The sequence below is a fragment of the Eubalaena glacialis genome, chromosome 17 (genome assembly GCF_028564815.1).
Source record: "Eubalaena glacialis isolate mEubGla1 chromosome 17, mEubGla1.1.hap2.+ XY, whole genome shotgun sequence".
In the NCBI taxonomy this organism is placed as follows: domain Eukaryota; kingdom Metazoa; phylum Chordata; class Mammalia; order Artiodactyla; family Balaenidae; genus Eubalaena; species Eubalaena glacialis.
Genome location: NC_083732.1, coordinates 15,822,379 through 15,839,927, shown reverse-complemented (window position 1 = coordinate 15,839,927; position 17,549 = coordinate 15,822,379). Strand labels below are relative to the sequence as shown.

At 37.3% G+C, this 17,549-nt stretch overlaps 1 protein-coding gene across 3 annotated transcripts in view; it reads left to right on the top strand.

Annotated features, from left to right (window-relative positions):
* NCOA2 (nuclear receptor coactivator 2) overlaps positions 1 to 17,549 on the top strand; it is a 266,794-nt gene that overhangs the window by 95,632 nt on the left and 153,613 nt on the right. For all 3 annotated transcript variants that reach the window (XM_061172244.1, XM_061172245.1, XM_061172246.1), the window contains exon 2: positions 1,904 to 1,960. The gene's annotated coding sequence lies outside the window, so the exon portion shown is untranslated. The remainder of the gene's footprint in view (positions 1 to 1,903; positions 1,961 to 17,549) is intronic.

The window sequence follows — 17,549 nt, the reverse complement described above, 5'->3', positions numbered from 1 at the left end:
GTTTATAAGTATTTTGTTAATTCTTCTGGTTTAAAATGTTACACCGAGGAATCATACTATACTGTGGAAATTATTCACATCTTCTATCTTCATGTCCATATGTATCTTACTTTAGTTTGGATTCATTAGCACTTTTTCCTCATTATATTAGCACATTCATAAAAACCTTTTGAGTGGTATAGATCAAGCAATAATTGTTTAATATCATCATTCGTACTCACATCACAAGTTTTAACTCTTGACTGTTGCATAGTATGATGTCCTCGAGCACATTAGTTGTTGGTATAGAATTAGAATGGGCTTAAGTAAGCCAGCAGCGCTGGAAAGAATTGATGACCCCTGTTACATAACAGTTTACTGCTCACAGGCTGCCACTTGAGGAGAATCCATTTGTTTTATTTACTGCGATAACCTCTAATTTGCATACAGATTTCCTTTTGTTTTTCATGAATCATCTCTGCCTAATACCCTAGCTGCATTTCTTTACCTGTGACGGTCTCCAGACTGATCAGGTCCTGGCAAAAACCAAAATGCATTTTTTTCCCATTTCTTTCCCCTTTATGAAATCAGATGTTGGTAGTGCCCTAGAAAAAATGGCAATTTGGGTATTAAATTAACATTAGCTTTTTTCTACTATTAGGTTCTATTTATTATTCTAAAGAGTAAAGGGCGCATCAGAAAGTTAATACTCTTTTAAGTCTGATAATGAATCAAAGTATGCATTATTACTGATTGGTGTCACCTGAAGGAAAAAAAGTGCAGTTGTAAAAACATTCCTTGAAGCTGATTAAATCTAGTAGTACAATAGTTAAAATAAAGACATACTACTACTCGTAGCAGTCATGTAGTTTTTCTTAGGTCCATAATATACACAAGAGTGGTAAACATTAATCCACATAAAACATGATAGGCCCATATTGGTTGTGTTCGTATTACTGACTGTGCATCTTGGAAATAAATAAACTTCTTTGGTACAGTGGAAGTGATCCTTGTGTGGATCAGAGAAAGTGCTGCACAGTCCTTCATGGCTAAGTTCTTTGTTCTCAAAGATACACACCCAGATGAAACTTGGTTGCCCTCATTATTGAAAATGTTCAGTTCTTCCTTTTCTTATCCACTCTTACTCATGCAAATTGTCGTATATAGCATCTTTTTTTTTTTTTGGCCGTACCACGTGGCTTGCAGGATCCTAGTTCCCTGACCAGTGGTCGAACCCGTGCCCCTGGCAGTGAGAGCAGCAAGCCCTAACCGCTGGACTGCCAGGGAATTCCCTATAGCATCATGTTTACATCATTTTACACAAGATTTTTTTTTTTTGAGATAAATTATTCACTTTTAAACGTCTTTGTTTAAGCAATCATGACATAGGTTTTTATTTCAATAATTTCAAGCCTTTCTATTCCATGTAGGCAAACTATAAGTCACAGCAAATTAAGATCAGTATGTGAACTTAATTAATTAATTAACTTGTTCTGTCATTCATTCATTCATTCATTCATTCAGCAAACATTTCCTGTGTACTGTGTTACTGTGGGCTGGGCATTGGGCTAGGAGTGCAGTGTGGAAATGGGTAGCTCAGGCCTCCTCTGCTTTTGTTCAGCTTTTAGTGCTAGTGATTAGATAGGCAGCTACCAGGAAGTGTAATAAGTGTTATGACGGGCACTCAAAATTTGTTGGGTAGACACCTCATAATTCACACTGAAATGTAGCCTTATGTGTCTTACATTAGTTTGTACAAATAGAAGTAAGGCAGCAAGTCGTCTTCTCGATTTACCATGCAATTTAATGGAGAGATGTTATTAATGAGTATTATTTGTATATTGGTTGTAAAAAATCACATCCACTCTAATGAGTCTAACAGGATTCTGCATTTTTTATTCATATTTGTTTCTTTATATTGCAGATTTCTCTTGGATTTGGCTACAAATTTATAGATCTTCTGCACTGTGTACAGGCACAGGTGAGTTTAAAAGTAAGCTTTTCTGTTGGTATATTTTGATTTTTAAGTAAAATCAAACATTTAAAATTATACTATTTATAGTTTAGCAAAATAATATGTAAGTAAAATGAATATAAATTTTAAAAGTGTTGTATATTTGTCTACATTTGTTTTATTATGAAAATTCACTATGAATGTGTTGGAAATGATATTTGGAGGTAAAATGACCATATCTGTTAATCAGTGTTTACTGTGTGTAGTTGGGAAGAGTTTACATTTACCCATTGGAGAAGGTGAATTATCATTTCATAGCCTAGCAAAATGTTTGCATTTATTTTTATATGTAAATAAAAAATTGCTTGCTATAGATTTTGGCAGCAAATTTCAGTCCTTTGTGGGTAGATTTAATGAGCAGGCTTTTCTGGTCCAACCAGTCTGAAATAGCTTCTCAATCACTCCTTATCACACAACGCTGATTTATTTTTATCATAATGTTTATGATCATGTGATGTGTTCTTATTTTTAGTTTCCCTACTAGAATATAAGCTCCGTGAACATTGGGGCCATTTTTGTCTTGTTGAAAACAGTGTCCATAACCCTTAGGATAGTGCTTATTGTATGGGAAAGACTGAATAAGCGTTTGTTACAGTAATTCTTGGGTAATACATATTAAGAATTTATTTATATTCAGAGTAATTGAACTCTGCACCTGTAAATACAAAATAGAAATAGCTCCGTATACTTATTTCTAAATATGAAATTAATTTATATCAGATACTTTGAGTATATCGCTCGTAAATGTTCAGAGAAATTACCTGTGTTACATATTTTATGTACTCAAGTGTGATTAATCAGGGTAGAATTCAGAGGATAATGCTTCCAATTCTGTATTTATTTTGTCACCACCCTAGTAGGTTCTTAGGATCACGTGACGGGTAAACCTGAAGCAAGTGTGGGAGCTTCTCACCTCCTTACTCCGTCATGCTACCATGTTGGAAATGTTTTGTGTTATCTTTATGGAGAGCAAAGTGTCAACATATTTGACATTAGTTGTCCAGTTTTAATCTCTGAAAGCCAAATAAGTTAAAAATTTCCCACTACCTGTCACTTCATACAAAATGTAATTTACTTAGGTTATTTTATTTTTGTAGATTGGGGGAAATTTTTGGTCATTTTTCTGCCCTCTGTATTGATGTTTGAATTCATTATCGAAGGAACCACCCGTTTCCTTGTGTCTTTGGCAGTTTTCTTTAAGTGTTCCAGGATGTTAGTCGCTACTGTTGGGTTCGTGCCTTTTGTTTTTCGTATGTGTTGTTTTTTGATCTGTTTCACCTTCTTCAGGCATTGGTCTCTCCTTCTGCCATCATGGTTTTTCATTTATAAAAAGAACTAAGTCTGAACTTTAGGCTTTTTTTTAAGTAAAATTTTAGGAATTACACAGCCATTTCTTATTCACATCTAATTTACAAGTGCAATTTGCAGAGACTCCTTCGATAATACTAATAACAGCAGCTACTACTTATTGCTCCCTCACTGTGAGCCAGGCATTATGTAAGTGCTTTTCATTATCTTCAGAATAACAGATAAGGAAATTGAAGCTGAGAGAGGTTAAGTGACTTTCCCAAGGTCATATCAAGCAAGTGGCAGTTTGCCACTCTGAAGACTTTGATCTTAACCCCTGAGCTCCATTTTCTGCCTAAATAGCCCTGCATATGAGCATATTTGTGGCAATAAACGTAGTATAGGAAAATCATATTCATATTTGAGGACTTAAAAATTAATTTTAAAATCAAATATTATTTTGCTTATATTTCATTAGTAGGTCTTAACTTCTAACCTTTATTTCAAACTGAAACATGATGACTCATTTGAAATTTAATGATGACCTAAACAATTTAAAGTTCTACCTTGGCACTTTAATTTCATACTCACTTTTGGGGGGCAGGTACATGGCAGGCAGCCATTTGGATTCCTTTTTTTGTTATAAACATGGTATGCTATGAATCAGCATTCCTTCTCCCTTGCAATATTAGAAACTTCAGGTTATGAGTGGCATCTGTGGTTTGTTGGATGAATCACTTTTCCTACAGAGAACAGGTTGTGTGAAATATTGTGACTATAGAATTACTTAGAACCCTTATCTTGGAAGGTGTAATAATTTATGTCTCTGTGGGAAATTTTTTAATTATTTAAGAAAAGAAGTGACATAGCTTTGAGGTAAAGCAGGGTTGGTTCAAATATAATTTCAGCTTTCCTTGTTTAGTTTATTTTCAAGGCTGAGTAGGAGATGTTATATAGAAATATTTTGAATCTTAAATGTACAATATTGTGGACAAAATGTTCTTGAAGGCAGTGTTGTTGAATATATCTTAAAATTTTGATTTGAAAACATGATTAAGTATACTTCCTCACACTTTCCTAGGGATTATATCTGTGAGTGTAAATGCAAATTCCAGGTTTGAGTATAGGGAAATGAAATTCTGTAGTTTGAATTTAAAAAGACAAAATTTATTTAACAGACTGAACTGTGCTTCCTAATCTACAGCTATATCAGTGTTTCCATTGCAGTCTCACATTTTAAGCATTTTTAAAGTTGGCCAAGAAAATTCTCTGAGAATTGATAGTCAAAACAGGAGCAAGTGTTAGATAAATCTATTTGACAATATAGCCTTGAAATGTAATTTTCCCTTTGCCATGGAAACCTGAACTCACTGTGGATTCATATATATTTTGGATTTATTTATAAGTACATTTTCTCTATGTTAGAGATATCTGGGGTGAGAGGACAGGGTGACATGGGTGAGTGAAGAATTGTTCACACATACTAGGAAAAGCTCAAGTCTTCAATACTAGCATGTAGAGCGAGTTCTCCAAAGTACAATAAAGCATTATATACTTCTTGTGATACTAATACATTTTGTTGTTAAATACTAAACATTATATTAAACGTATCAAGACATAAAAGAAATTATGTCCATATTGGATATGGCATGGTTGAAAGTACATGTCAAACGAATATTTGTTGGATTTTGAATTCCCTCTTTGTTCATAGATGTGAGAAGATTTGTGATTAGGTGTCTGATTTAACTGAGGGTGTATAAATTCCCATGAAGACGGGCAGCTTGATTTGAGCTACAAATCTGAGATTTTGAGCAGTGTCCCCTGAAAATCAGTATTATTCTAAACAAAATTCAGTAGATTTAACTATAACTCTTTTGCTTTAGGCAGAAATCTGCCAGCATTTAATTGTGTTGCTATTTTTGTGCTATTTCCTTCAGATGTCAGCATGGTAGGCACTGTGATTTGGAAAATAAATATTTTGACAGTGGACAAAATGCCCTCAGTCATTTAGCTCTTCAGACGAGGATCCTAATCACAGCCCCCCTGGATGCAACCCTCTGCTACTTGTATGTAGAACGGACTGCTGAACTCAGGACAAAGTAGGCTTACTGGTGGGTTGAAATTATCTTCCAGTGGGTGTTATTCATACAAAGCCACAGTTGGAAACTGTATGACAGGCCAGTTTTTAAAGCATTTTTACTCTTCCATTTTCCTCTTTTTATGCACACATTCACGTAAACAGATTGGCTTAGTTTTCCCCATAAAACTACATTCATTCAGCACCATTAACTCTCCTTTCTCTCTTCCCTCTTTCCCTTTACCCATCCTCCTTCCTTTTGACTCTCTGTTCTTTCAGAATATTAATTATTTATTTCGTATTAGTCTGTGCTGAGTGCTATGGGAAATATAAAGAATAACTACCAAAGATTGTTAAACTGGAAAAGGAGTATCTGTGCAAATTTAGCGCCATATTTCCTTGCTCATTCTTTTTACGTTGAATTTTGGCTTTCTGATTTTTCTCTTAAAGAAAAAACTGAGCCTTGTTTTCTGAGTTATATGTCTGTTTCTACTAAACGCCTTAATCTATCCATGGGAGTAGAGGTCAAGGCAACAGCAACAGCAACAAAAGCCGTCCCTCATAAGCAAATGTTTTGTTTGCATGGCGTTACCTGCACTTCCAAAGTGTGCTCCTGGGAAGGTACACGCCTCGTGAGGTAGGTGTGTTGTGCCAGGTGAGGTTGAGACAGTCCCAGAGTCCAGGCAGTCTCCACGTAGAACAGCGGCACTGCGATTTCCATAGGCACAGCCAGGCCAAGTGATGTAAGCGTAGTGCGTTGCTGAAAGGTTTACCAGAAATACGGCAGAACCTGGTTTCTCTGGCTCATCCAAATGCTAGAATTGCAAGATTTAGAATTACAGCGATTTTAAAGCATCATTTTTTTATAAAATTCATAAGGATGTTTCTTGGATTGTAAGTTGGGATTCAGTGTAGAGAGATTTCACTGTGAGAGCACTGTGGTTTTTTAATTGAAAAATTCTAAGTGTGACTCCTATCAGCGTCGCTGGTATTCTATGGAAATAATTATAATTAAAAGTATTGCCAGTCTGTACCTTGTGTAGATCTTTCGACTTAGCATGTCTTAGAGGAAGTAGCACTGGAGCCAGACTCTTCGGAGAAACAGGTGGACTCTGGTTTCTCAGCTGTGCTCTTCTGTGCTGTCGTACAGGTGTGTGTGTGCCCAGGAGTGGGGAGAAGGGGCTGCAGATTGTTAATAAAACGTACCTTCCCCTGCCTTGTTCTTTGTTGTTGTTATTGGCCTTTAGATTTCATTTCAAACTCGTATATTCTGCTTACCTGGATAGTAGAGTTGTTAGCTTTAGGGAGAAGGTCTGTGATAAGCAGAATTTCACATTTGTGCCACCATAGTGACAAATACACGGCATTTGATTTGGGGTCAGTTATTAGGTGTTTTAGCTATGCCCTTCATTTTCATTTTGGAATAAAGTGACAGATACATGTTATTTTCTAGACAGGTGTTGAATTTGAGTCAACTGACCTTGCCAGAATTTCCTTTAAAGAGAAAATAGCGAATAAAATCAGGCTGCTTTCATTAAACACCTCATAGTTTATTTTTGAAGCACAGATCATTTATGTCATTCTCCACTGTTCATAACATCTAGATGTAAGGGATAAATTAAACATTTATTTATAAAATTATCCATATCTATAAAATTAATTACATTTCTTCCTTCCTTCCCTCCCTCCCTCCCTCCCTCCCTCCCTCCCTTTTTTTTCTTTTTTTCTGTGATTCTTTGCCATTAGGATATAGATATTTCCACTGAGACTTCTCTTGCTAGCTTGAGACTCAGAAAAACAAGACATAACTAGAGAATTTAACAGTAAATTTTGCAACTTGTGATTTTAACCTAATTCCATGCATTAGGTTGTCTAAGCCTTGTTTGCTACTTCATGAATGAGTCATGGGTGTCTACAATCAGTGGAAATATATTTTTTGTTCTAGTCACAGCTACACTTCTGCCTTCCCATCCAAAAAGAGCCAAGGGAGAGGAAGAAATATGTAGCATTTAATAATGGCTAAATAGGAATTTAACCATATACTAGAGATGTATGTATTCCAATTTTGGAGGATCTCTTAAGTGCATGTCTCCATGCAAGGTTGAGATTGTGGTGCCATAGTCTGTAGACTTGTTTGCCTTCACCACTTTTGGAAGTATTCAAAAATATTGAATTAATTTAGAATTGATTAATTTGAGGACTTTGCTTTCTTAAAACCACAGTTTTGACCTTTCTGGTGCCAGTTACATGAATTTCATAAGCAGAAATCATACATTTAAAATTTTGTGGTCTCCACCTAAAGGACCGGAAGTCTGTTAGCTGTCAGTATCACAGAATTGGAGCCCAGTTTTTTACTGTACCTCCTTGAGAAGAGAAAAGGACTGAAAAAGCAGGAGTGTGATGAGCTGGGGTAAACTTCAGCAGACAGATGAGTGCGGGAGCTTATAAAAGACCTGCCAGTGCCTTATATGAATACTGAGACTTTGAAGTCTTTACCTAAACTATAAGAGAATACCTTTGAAGAAACAACTGTGTCATAATTATTGAATTGGTAGCTTAAGTTAGAAGAGAGAAAGCCGGGGCCGGAGGAAACAGTTTATTTCGCAGTTTCTTTCAGTACTTTGTCACCAAGAAAGCGATTTGATCTAGATTTCTAATTCTGCCTTTGATATGGCGGTTTTATTACAGTCCAGAAAATAAACTGTTTCCTAGGTTATAAGGTAGAGTGTGAAAATAGAAGAGAGTTTTGAACTAATGTATTTTGAAAAGTATTTGGTGGTTACTCATGCTATTATATTTGAATGGAATGGAAATGGAAAATTCCTTTGACTTAAACATCTGTTAGACAAATTAGGTTGGTTTTATGAGTTTTATTTATATACAGTAGTAGACTTTGTTTTATTAACCCAGTGGAATCTTGATTTTCAATTTTCTTTGAAGCTAGATGCTTTGGAACATTAACATTTTTCTCTAATGTAGAAGTTAGATGTTTATTGTTGATGCTGCTTCAAAATATTCCCAACGTTTCATAAAATCTTTATGGTCTAACAGGTAAGTTATTACTTCTTTGAACTCGTTCACTGACATATTTATATTATATGTCAAGATCTCGTTCAAACTTTCTCTTTAAAGTGTCTTTTGAAAACATAAAATCTTAGCCCTTGTAACATAGTGCTGTTACCTTTTAAATGTATTTTGATTTTAGCATATCCTAAATGCCAGTGCCTTTTGCTTTAAACCATAATGTGTGCTCACTGTATTTATCTGTTTCCCATCTTTTAATTTTTTTCCTCCGAAACCTGTCTCCTTTCACAGCACAGTGGCTGTCATCAAAGCTGCCTGCAGTGCCAGCAGCAGTCCCCACGGATATTCGAGGTGGCCGTCCTCGAGTCCTGAGGGGCCCAGGAATGCCACACCAAGGAGCGTACTTACTTCTTGACCCTTCCTGACCCTAGGGATAGAAAATAGGAGGCATTTACGTATTATCTGTTTATTCCCATAAATTTGATACCTTTGGCTTATTATGGTATTTCTACTTCAGTGTTTTTTTATTGTCATCATTACTTTTCCTGAGGTCTCTGTTGATTAAGGGTCCTGTTTCCTACTAAATTTCAAGGGCTGATTATGAAAATAACATACCTGATCATTTGTTTATATACTACAATGAGGTTTCAAAGTTTTCACAGTGTTTTGAAGCAGAGATAAATGTAGGTTACCTTGAGGGGTAGAGAGAAAAGGGAAAACAAACATTTACTATTACTTTTGGCAGGACATGGTTCTTGGCCTTTACATGTTTTGTATCCATTTAAACTCTGGATAAATTCTTTGTGTCAGGAATTGAAGTATGTTCTGATCATGTCTAAATTCTCTTTGAAGTCAAGACTAAACCACCTTTTATTTTCAAAGCATTCAAATTTTATATCCTGGGCCATAATGTCTGTAGTGAAATAGAACTTTGTGTTTTTCAACTCATCTGCTTTTAATTGAATCTTGTAACAATTGCAAAGACATTTTGTGCCACCTTCTATATTAGTTGAGGAAAATGATTCTTATCTCAGAAAAGGAAACTTGATTAACTGATCCCATCAGATACTACAAAATGAATTTTGTCAGAAGTGCTCAAAAGATGAGAATCAAGAATATGAAGGAAATTGAGTTAGACGCAGCCTACGTCATTAAATTTTTTTCGTCATATAGAGGAACGTGTCAGTGTTTCGTTTTTTTTCACGTTTTGTTCATAGAACATTTTTAACGTTACTGCTGCCCATATATGGGCATGTAACTTTTCTGTGTCAGTGTGTCATTAGATATATAAATTTGTTTTATTTAAAAGAACATTACTATATTACCAAAGACTGATAATTATGAGGGGACCCCAAACAGGTAGAAAGTAGGACATGAACACAAATTAAGACTTAAATGTTTAAGTCATCTATTTAATTGAATGTACAGTTTACTTATATTTGATTAAATGTCATAGTTATAGGCAAGTCAGCAATGTGGGTTTCAGTACAGAGACATAAATGTGGAACCAAGTATTATCAACACAGATCCTGTTTTAATCCTAGTACTAATGTAATAGAAAGTTCTTGGAACTGAAAGATCGTTTATAATTGCTAGTGTACATATTGTTCTTATCATGTGCCAGGTAGTGTTCTAAGCTCTTCCCATAATGATCCACATAACCCTCAAATGAAGCCTAGTAAGTAGCTGCTGTTACGATCTCACTTTAGAGATGGGGAAAGAAGCCACCGAGAAGTCCAATGACTTACCCAATGATGTGCACCTAGTTTAACTAGGTAGTTAGAGGCAGAATTAGAAATCAAACCCAGTCTGTCATTGGTAGTCTTTTGCCTGTGAACGTTTGTTCTCTTAAAAAATAAAGAACAAATAAACGGACCATCCAAACAAAAAAAAAGAGATAGTAATTTCAAAATAAAGTTTCGAGCTAACCTTCTGAGTATGGGAAAGAATATGACAAGGCTTAGCGTTGTACGTGCTGTCCCCTTCCTCCCACTGAGGGTCTGCGGGCCCACAAAGTTGCTAAATTGTATACTATATCAGAAATGATTATCTGACATTAATTAATAAAGGGAAATGCAGGTCACAGAAATTATGTTAAGCTGTTCTTTGAAGCTGGCTTCAAATGAGGTTACACAGATAATTCATTCAGTGGGATTTGGATTTAGATGTTTTATTAACATGGGTTATTCTGTTTTAATGGATGGGGAAAGGGCTACCTCACTTTCTTTTTCATGTTCTTCTCTTTAAAAATAACCTTAGAAGTTTTCCTCAATTAAAGGAATCTTAAAAAGGAATTTCCTGGACTTCCCATATTAAGAAATCCTATGACCTTTTCACACAAAGAGAAGATGTTCCATTCAAAACCAAATTTCAGTTGTTATTTAGAAAAAATTATATTTCTAAGAGTGACTAGAGAATTCTTTCAGTTACTTTACAAAAAGCTTAATTTATGTTGAAGAACAGTTTCTATTTCATGTTGACTATATTATATTTTAGATAATCATGATCTAAATGAACAGATGTGGCATTTACATTTTATAAAATGTCTAAAAATTAGGCCACCCTCCCTCTCAGATTTCTCCCAGTTTTTTTTTACACAGGTTCCCAGTAGGATCCGTGCTTAGTGTTTTTAGGTGCTTCTGAGTTTTTGTGATATAATTAACAGTATTCACCATGAACACAGGAAGAAGTTTTAATTACTTACCACCTCAAATTTACTTTATTCACAGCTGCCAGTTTCCTTTTTCTCTTTTCTTTTAAAGCTGTTTTTTAAGCAAATACAAAATAATTTAATTAATACTGTGACATATGGTTTCAGTGTTTTAATAATTCATGCTGTTTCTTAAAGCACTGATTAAATCTACCCTTAAAATTTTTATTCTCTTTATTTCTATTGTAACTCATGGTTGTTAGTAGTCTCTTAAAATTTTTTGTTTCATATACCCTCTAGTAACGACTTGACCACATCTTTTAAAAATAAAGTGTAGAAATAGTTTTATAAATCAGAATATAAAGGAGTTTTAAGAAGGAATCTTTTCTTGCATACCTACATTAATGTATGTATTAATATACTTTATACCTTAATATATATATTATTTCATCAAATTCTTACTACTGTCGACTTGGTGAGAGAAATTATCCGCATTTTATCCGTGAAATCACTGAGGCTCATGGAGATGACTCAGTGCCATATAGGGAGGCAGGTAGCTCCAGACCGTGAAGCTGGGACTTTATATTCCCCACTCTGTCCTCTTTCACATGTAGCATAGCCACCTCTAATGATGCAAATGGAACTTCCTGATTAGGTGAAGCTCTGGTTTGTTTTTTATTCCCCGGCTGACCGACGGTCTTTTCCAGTTTAGTCTATAATCATTTTGGAGCACAGAGTTATTGTGCACAGAGTAAAGTAGGAATGTTTCAGGTGTACAGAAGCAATATATATGGTCTGTGTTCCAGCCACATCTTTTATGTAGGAAGAGAAGTGGAAAACAAACATTAAGTTACATAAATGGGATTACAAAGCAATGTAACAACAAATGTAAAATAAGCTCTTGTAGCAGGTGCACAGTGTGGGAAGGTAAGGGACACTGGGCCCATCGCTGCCCCTCTCTTGGTACTCTTGACCTTGTGGTTATCTTGCTGTGACATTTACAACCCTCCTGTGTATTCTAGATCATTACAACAGGAGTAGCTAGAAATGAAACAGATACAGGATATCTTTTGTTGATGGGACTCAATTGCTGCAAAGACAGAAAAATAACTGCTAGTTACAATCTTAGCTGAAAGTGTCCTGAGAATGCAGGTGGCTACCACGTTCCACGCCTAACCCAACTAGATTGTAAATTTCCCTGCTCTAGATGATCCGGGAGGAAGCCATAACACTTGGGTTTATACAAAGTACTGAGTAAATTCTTAGATTTTAATTTATCTGTTAGAGTTTAATAAATTATATCTGATATATTGTCTAATTGAAGAATACCTCTTGTTGAAGAGGTATAAAAAATGCTTAATGGTTAATGCTTTAATATAAGGATATTATGTCCTTTTTACAAGTAGTCAGTTGCAGGTACCTTGGACAGAGAGAACAGAGAAGGTCCAGTGTTACAGAAGTAAAGCCTACCTTGAGGGCCCTTTATTCTTAATACCAACTTGAGTCTAATGTATTCTTCCTGTTCAAATTCCACCTGCCTACCTCCCTAAGGCATCTGTTCTTTTTCTCCTGTGCGGTTTTGTTGTATTGAGATTATTCACATAAAGCGCTTAGAACAATGCCTAGCACTTAGAACACTGTTTTTAAAAGTTAGCTTTGCTCTTCCTCCTTTTCCTCCCTCTCCTCATCGTCTGCTTCTATTCCTCATCTCTCTGATTCCTGTTCCTAGTCTAGGTTGAGTTACATTTCTGAAAATTTCAGATCAGCATCTCAATAGCAGTTCCCAGCTGAGCTCTACCTATTGTCCAGGCCATAGACTCTACTCTTTCTCTCTTTTTTTCCCTGCTGGTATTTCTTGTCTATTTTAAGCCTTAAAAGTCTTAACTCATACTGCCATAGGGTAGAGGCAAGGCTTCTTTCCTCAGTAACAGCCCAATAATCAGTTGAAATCATCTTTAATAGCACACACATACACACACATATCCATCCATACATACAATCACTTAGGAAATGATACTCACAAGTTAACCACAGATGATTTGATCAGGCATTTGGTAACAGACAAAATGGAGATGGGATAGGGTGGCCCAGGGAGTAGAGGTCCCTCCCCATTAAGTTCTTTCCTTTCCAGCCTTCTAAGAAGAAATAAATATGATGAGGGCTAGAAACCTTTAAAAAATGATGCGTCAACACCTGAAAAATCTATTTCCTAGGATTTCTCCCTCTTGAAAATCATTGAGTATTTCTACTAAATTTTCTTTTCATATATGTTTCCTTTGTGATTACTTCCTCACCTACTCTGCTTACATCCTGTCAAGCCTCCTCTAGGGGGAGAAGAAAGAAAAGAAAGAGAAAGAGGAGGACATTTATTCTTAAAATTTGCTCCCAACTAGGGCTTTGCACAAATTGTTAGTTGGGAGCACAGTCTAGAGATTCTGAGGATGAAAGCACAAAAAGAGGTTTTGAACAGTGATTAAGCATGTTACCTTTAGACTCTAGCAAATAATCATTTGCTCAGCCTCTCGTCACATTTTTCAGCCTCTCATCACATTTCTGGCGTACATTACCGTTGTCAAGAGGTGTTGTCATTGTTGGCAGTTATCTACTAAGGAGATGAGAGAGTGATTTTTTTAAAAGGGGGGGCTGTCTGCCACTCATTTATTCCAGGGGAGTACTTTTTGAACATTCATATTTCTAAATTTGTTAGAGTAGGCTTGGGAGAAAGAGAAAGAAAAATCACTCAAAATATCACCAAATTAAACGAATATTATGTTTTGACATAATATCAGGAAATGTCATTTTAGCAGTGTTGTCTTTAATTTTGAATGTTTGCCAGGTAGACCACATAAAGACTTTTTTTTGGCTGCATTGGGTCTTCATTGCTGCACACAGGCTTTCTCTAGTTGCGGCGAGCACGGGCTACTCTTCGTTGCAGTGCGTGGGCTTCTCATTGCAGTGGCTTCTTTTGTTGTGGAGCACGGGCTCTAGGCACGCAGGCTCAGTAGTTGTGGCTCGCGGGCTCTAGAGCGCAGGCTCAGTAGCTGTGGCTCACGGGCTTAGTTGCTCCGCGGCATGTGGGATCTTCCCGGACCAGGGCTCGAACCCGTGACCCCTGCATTGGCAGGCGGATTCTTAACCACTGCGCCACCAGGGAAGTCCCCACATAAAGACTTTTAATGCTTTTTTTTACTGATTGCTCTAGCAGTTGCTATAGCAGATAAAAAGTTAAGCCTCAGTCCTCAGATCTGTGTGTCTTACATTAGAAAAGGCACAAGTAAAACCAACATGCACAGGAGCCTGCGGGCAGCTCCCAGGGGTTGTCCCAGCCTGGTGGCTGTGAGATCTTGGGCATGTTTTTTCTTTTTCCTGGACTCAGTATGTCAGAATCTGGAAGATTACACAGAGAAATCCATTGTGACCCTGCAGTTAATCAAAAAAAAACCATGATGACCATTTAAAATGCACATCATTTGGGTGTTACAGATGCTTTGGGGGTAGAGGAAAAGAGATGAAGTAGTTTGAGTGGCGTATCCCTGAAACAACGACTCTGATATTTGGCATAAATTCCCCAGTAGTTTTCTGACTTTTGCCTAGAACATCTCTGAAAGCCTTTTCTCAATTTCATGGATGATCTAGGTTAGTAAAGTAACAGTTGGCATCGAGACACAGAACGTGTTCACTGGAGGAGGAACTAGTTGATCTGGAGTTGAGTCTGCGTGAACCTGCGTGCTGGAGGGTAGGCTCTGCCTTTCGCCACTCTTATTCTCAGTGCCCAGCCCTGCTGGTGGGGCCTTCTGGAGTGAAAATGAAAATCCAGTTTTAAGTGAACACACACAGTGTACACACACAAAGTGAGTATATTAGTATTTTAGAAAACTGGGACCCTGGGATCACTCTGGATAGCACTGCACATCAGAAGTGGATCCTATCACTTGGGTTCAATATTATACCAGACTCAGCACTAGCCAGCTGACACTGTCATTACTGATTTTGAAAGAATCATGGGATTTATGCGAGGGAGATTTTACAATTGGGAAAAAGCAAATCCAGTGACCTGCCTAATTTCATAGTAATTACTTAGTAGTAAAGATGGGATTCATTGGAGAGTTATCCTGTTGCCTATCTAGCCCCTTTTTGATAAGTGTTTTTGTATTAGTTGATATGTGCCTGGTATCTTTATTAATCTTTATAATCAATCCGTATGCACCTAGTTGGATATCATGAAGTTACATTAACATGAACCCCATGCTGAGATGCTGAATTAAATAATAATATTTTTCCTTTACATTCCTGTTAAATAGACTCTCCTAAAAGGAAATTAGAAAATAACACGTGCACGTACACACTTAATAATTTGTTGGGGTCCATGGACATTCTGTATTACCTCCCACTCCTTATAAAGTTTCATTATTTTGTATTGGTATCAAATATTCAGAATGATGGTCCTAAGGACTGTAAGATCTTAAATCGTAGAGAAAGGTAAAATTATCTTTTTTTTTTTTTTTTTTTTTAATTATTTATTTTAAATTATTTATTTATTTATTTTTGGCTGTGTTGGGTCTTCGTTTCTGTGCGAGGGCTTTCTCTAGTTGCGGCAAGCGGGGGCCACTCTTCATCGCGGTGCGCGGGCCTCTCACTATCGCGGCCTCTCGTTGCGGAGCACAAGCTCCAGATGCGCAGGCTCAGTAGTTGTGGCACACGGGCTTAGTTGCTCCGCGGCATGTGGGATCCTCCCAGACCAGGGCTCGAACCCGTGTCCCCTGCATTGGCAGGCAGATTCTCAACCACTGCGCCACCAGGGAAGCCCTAAAATTATCTTTTGATTGTTATATTTACTAAAATAGGAGATTATCGTCATACATTTTTAGAAGGGCTTCAAATAATAAATAATGAACCAAGTTTGGTGGTGGTAGGGGGGTAACATTTGTCATCTCACAAGCATCCTAATAGTGGTTTTATTGTATACTCTCCATCTTGCAGGCTTGAAAGCCTGAAATTCTGAAGCTTAATGCTTTTTCTAAACAGATACCGTAAGTAGCTGTGAACACACCTGCCATGTGGTGTTAAGCAGGACTCCGGGGCTACATCTCCCTTTGCTGGGAGGCCTCTGATTCTGTTCAGTGTTGTTCCTTTGGCCACTACCATCCAAGAAAATTGAGTGGGATGATGAATTTCCTAGTTTAGGGGCTTTTCTGGGAATACGCCCTAGCCAATTGCAGTTCCCTTACCTTTTCCCCTGATCTGCTGGAAGCCGCATGCATGTTTTCTCTATTACAGGCTATGCTCCCTGAATGGGAGAGGGATTTAAGTCACTACCACTACAGAAGCATCTTTCATACCTGCGATTTCTAATATCTTTTTTCCTAAAATTTAATGACTGACCTCATGATGCTTAGTGAGCATCTTCCTCAGAAGCTTCCATAGCCAGGCTGGCTGATACATGTGCCCCTCCTCCTCACCCTCACTCCCCCTGCGGATAGCTGTATCTGGTGCGACGTCCTTTCCACACAGCCCACACTGGCCTCCCATTTTTGATATTTCACATGCAGTGGGAAGTCACCAACGATGTAATGCAAAGCCACTCTTTAGGAGAAAGGGCCCCGTAGTAAGGGATAGGATGGATGCCTGTGAGGAAAAACTAAAACTGGTCAGGAAGAGCTCCAAGGCTGCACAGTGTGGATGCCTGTGCTCACATCCAGTTTTCCGATTTTCCTCTGTCGTATTGTTCTTTCCGCTGTACTCTGTCAGTCACTGAGGGCACAGATCGTGTCTTAATTTCCATATCTCGCCCTGTCTTCAAGAAAAGAGATCTAGCTTAGATGAACACCCAGTTCTGTTTCATGAACACCTTGTGAACTGGCTCCGCCCTTCTTAATTCATCCACAGGGAAGTAATTGGTGGATTGTGTTTAAAATTCAATATTCCTACATCTTACATGAAGTTGGGAAGACTTCTGCATAACCAAACCTGATCTGCAATTTCACCAGATTGATTCCCTGGAAAACAAATGAATTTTGATTTACCCATGGTTGTGTAGGTAAAAAAAAAAAAAGTGTCTGAGTCTTAAAGTAAGTAACATGGATTCCTACACAGTCATGGTCTGCTCTCAGTTGGTCTAGTTCTGGTGCTGCCTTTTATCATTCTGAAAGCTTCAGGTCTCCCAGTTTCCAGAGGGCTTAGGATTCTGCCCTGGCTCTGGCAACCTTCTTGCATTGTTTCACCCACCAAAGGAAGCAGTCGGAGTCCAGCTCTGTTATCAGAAGTCATGCCTTCCACTAGGGTATCCCTAAGAATAGGGCATGTTCTTTGCCTGAGCTTATAAATGTTATATAGTGTATATAGTGTAAAATGGCACCAGCAATGAAAAATAGATAGTCATTTATTTTGATGCCTAATTATAGGCTAACACAGGTAGATGTTCCTGATGTGTAGCCCTGGACTCTTCTGGCTGCCAGAAAAAAACCCCAAACCAGTGTGAGCCATACTGGAATTTATTTCCTCACATGTCTGGGAAATCC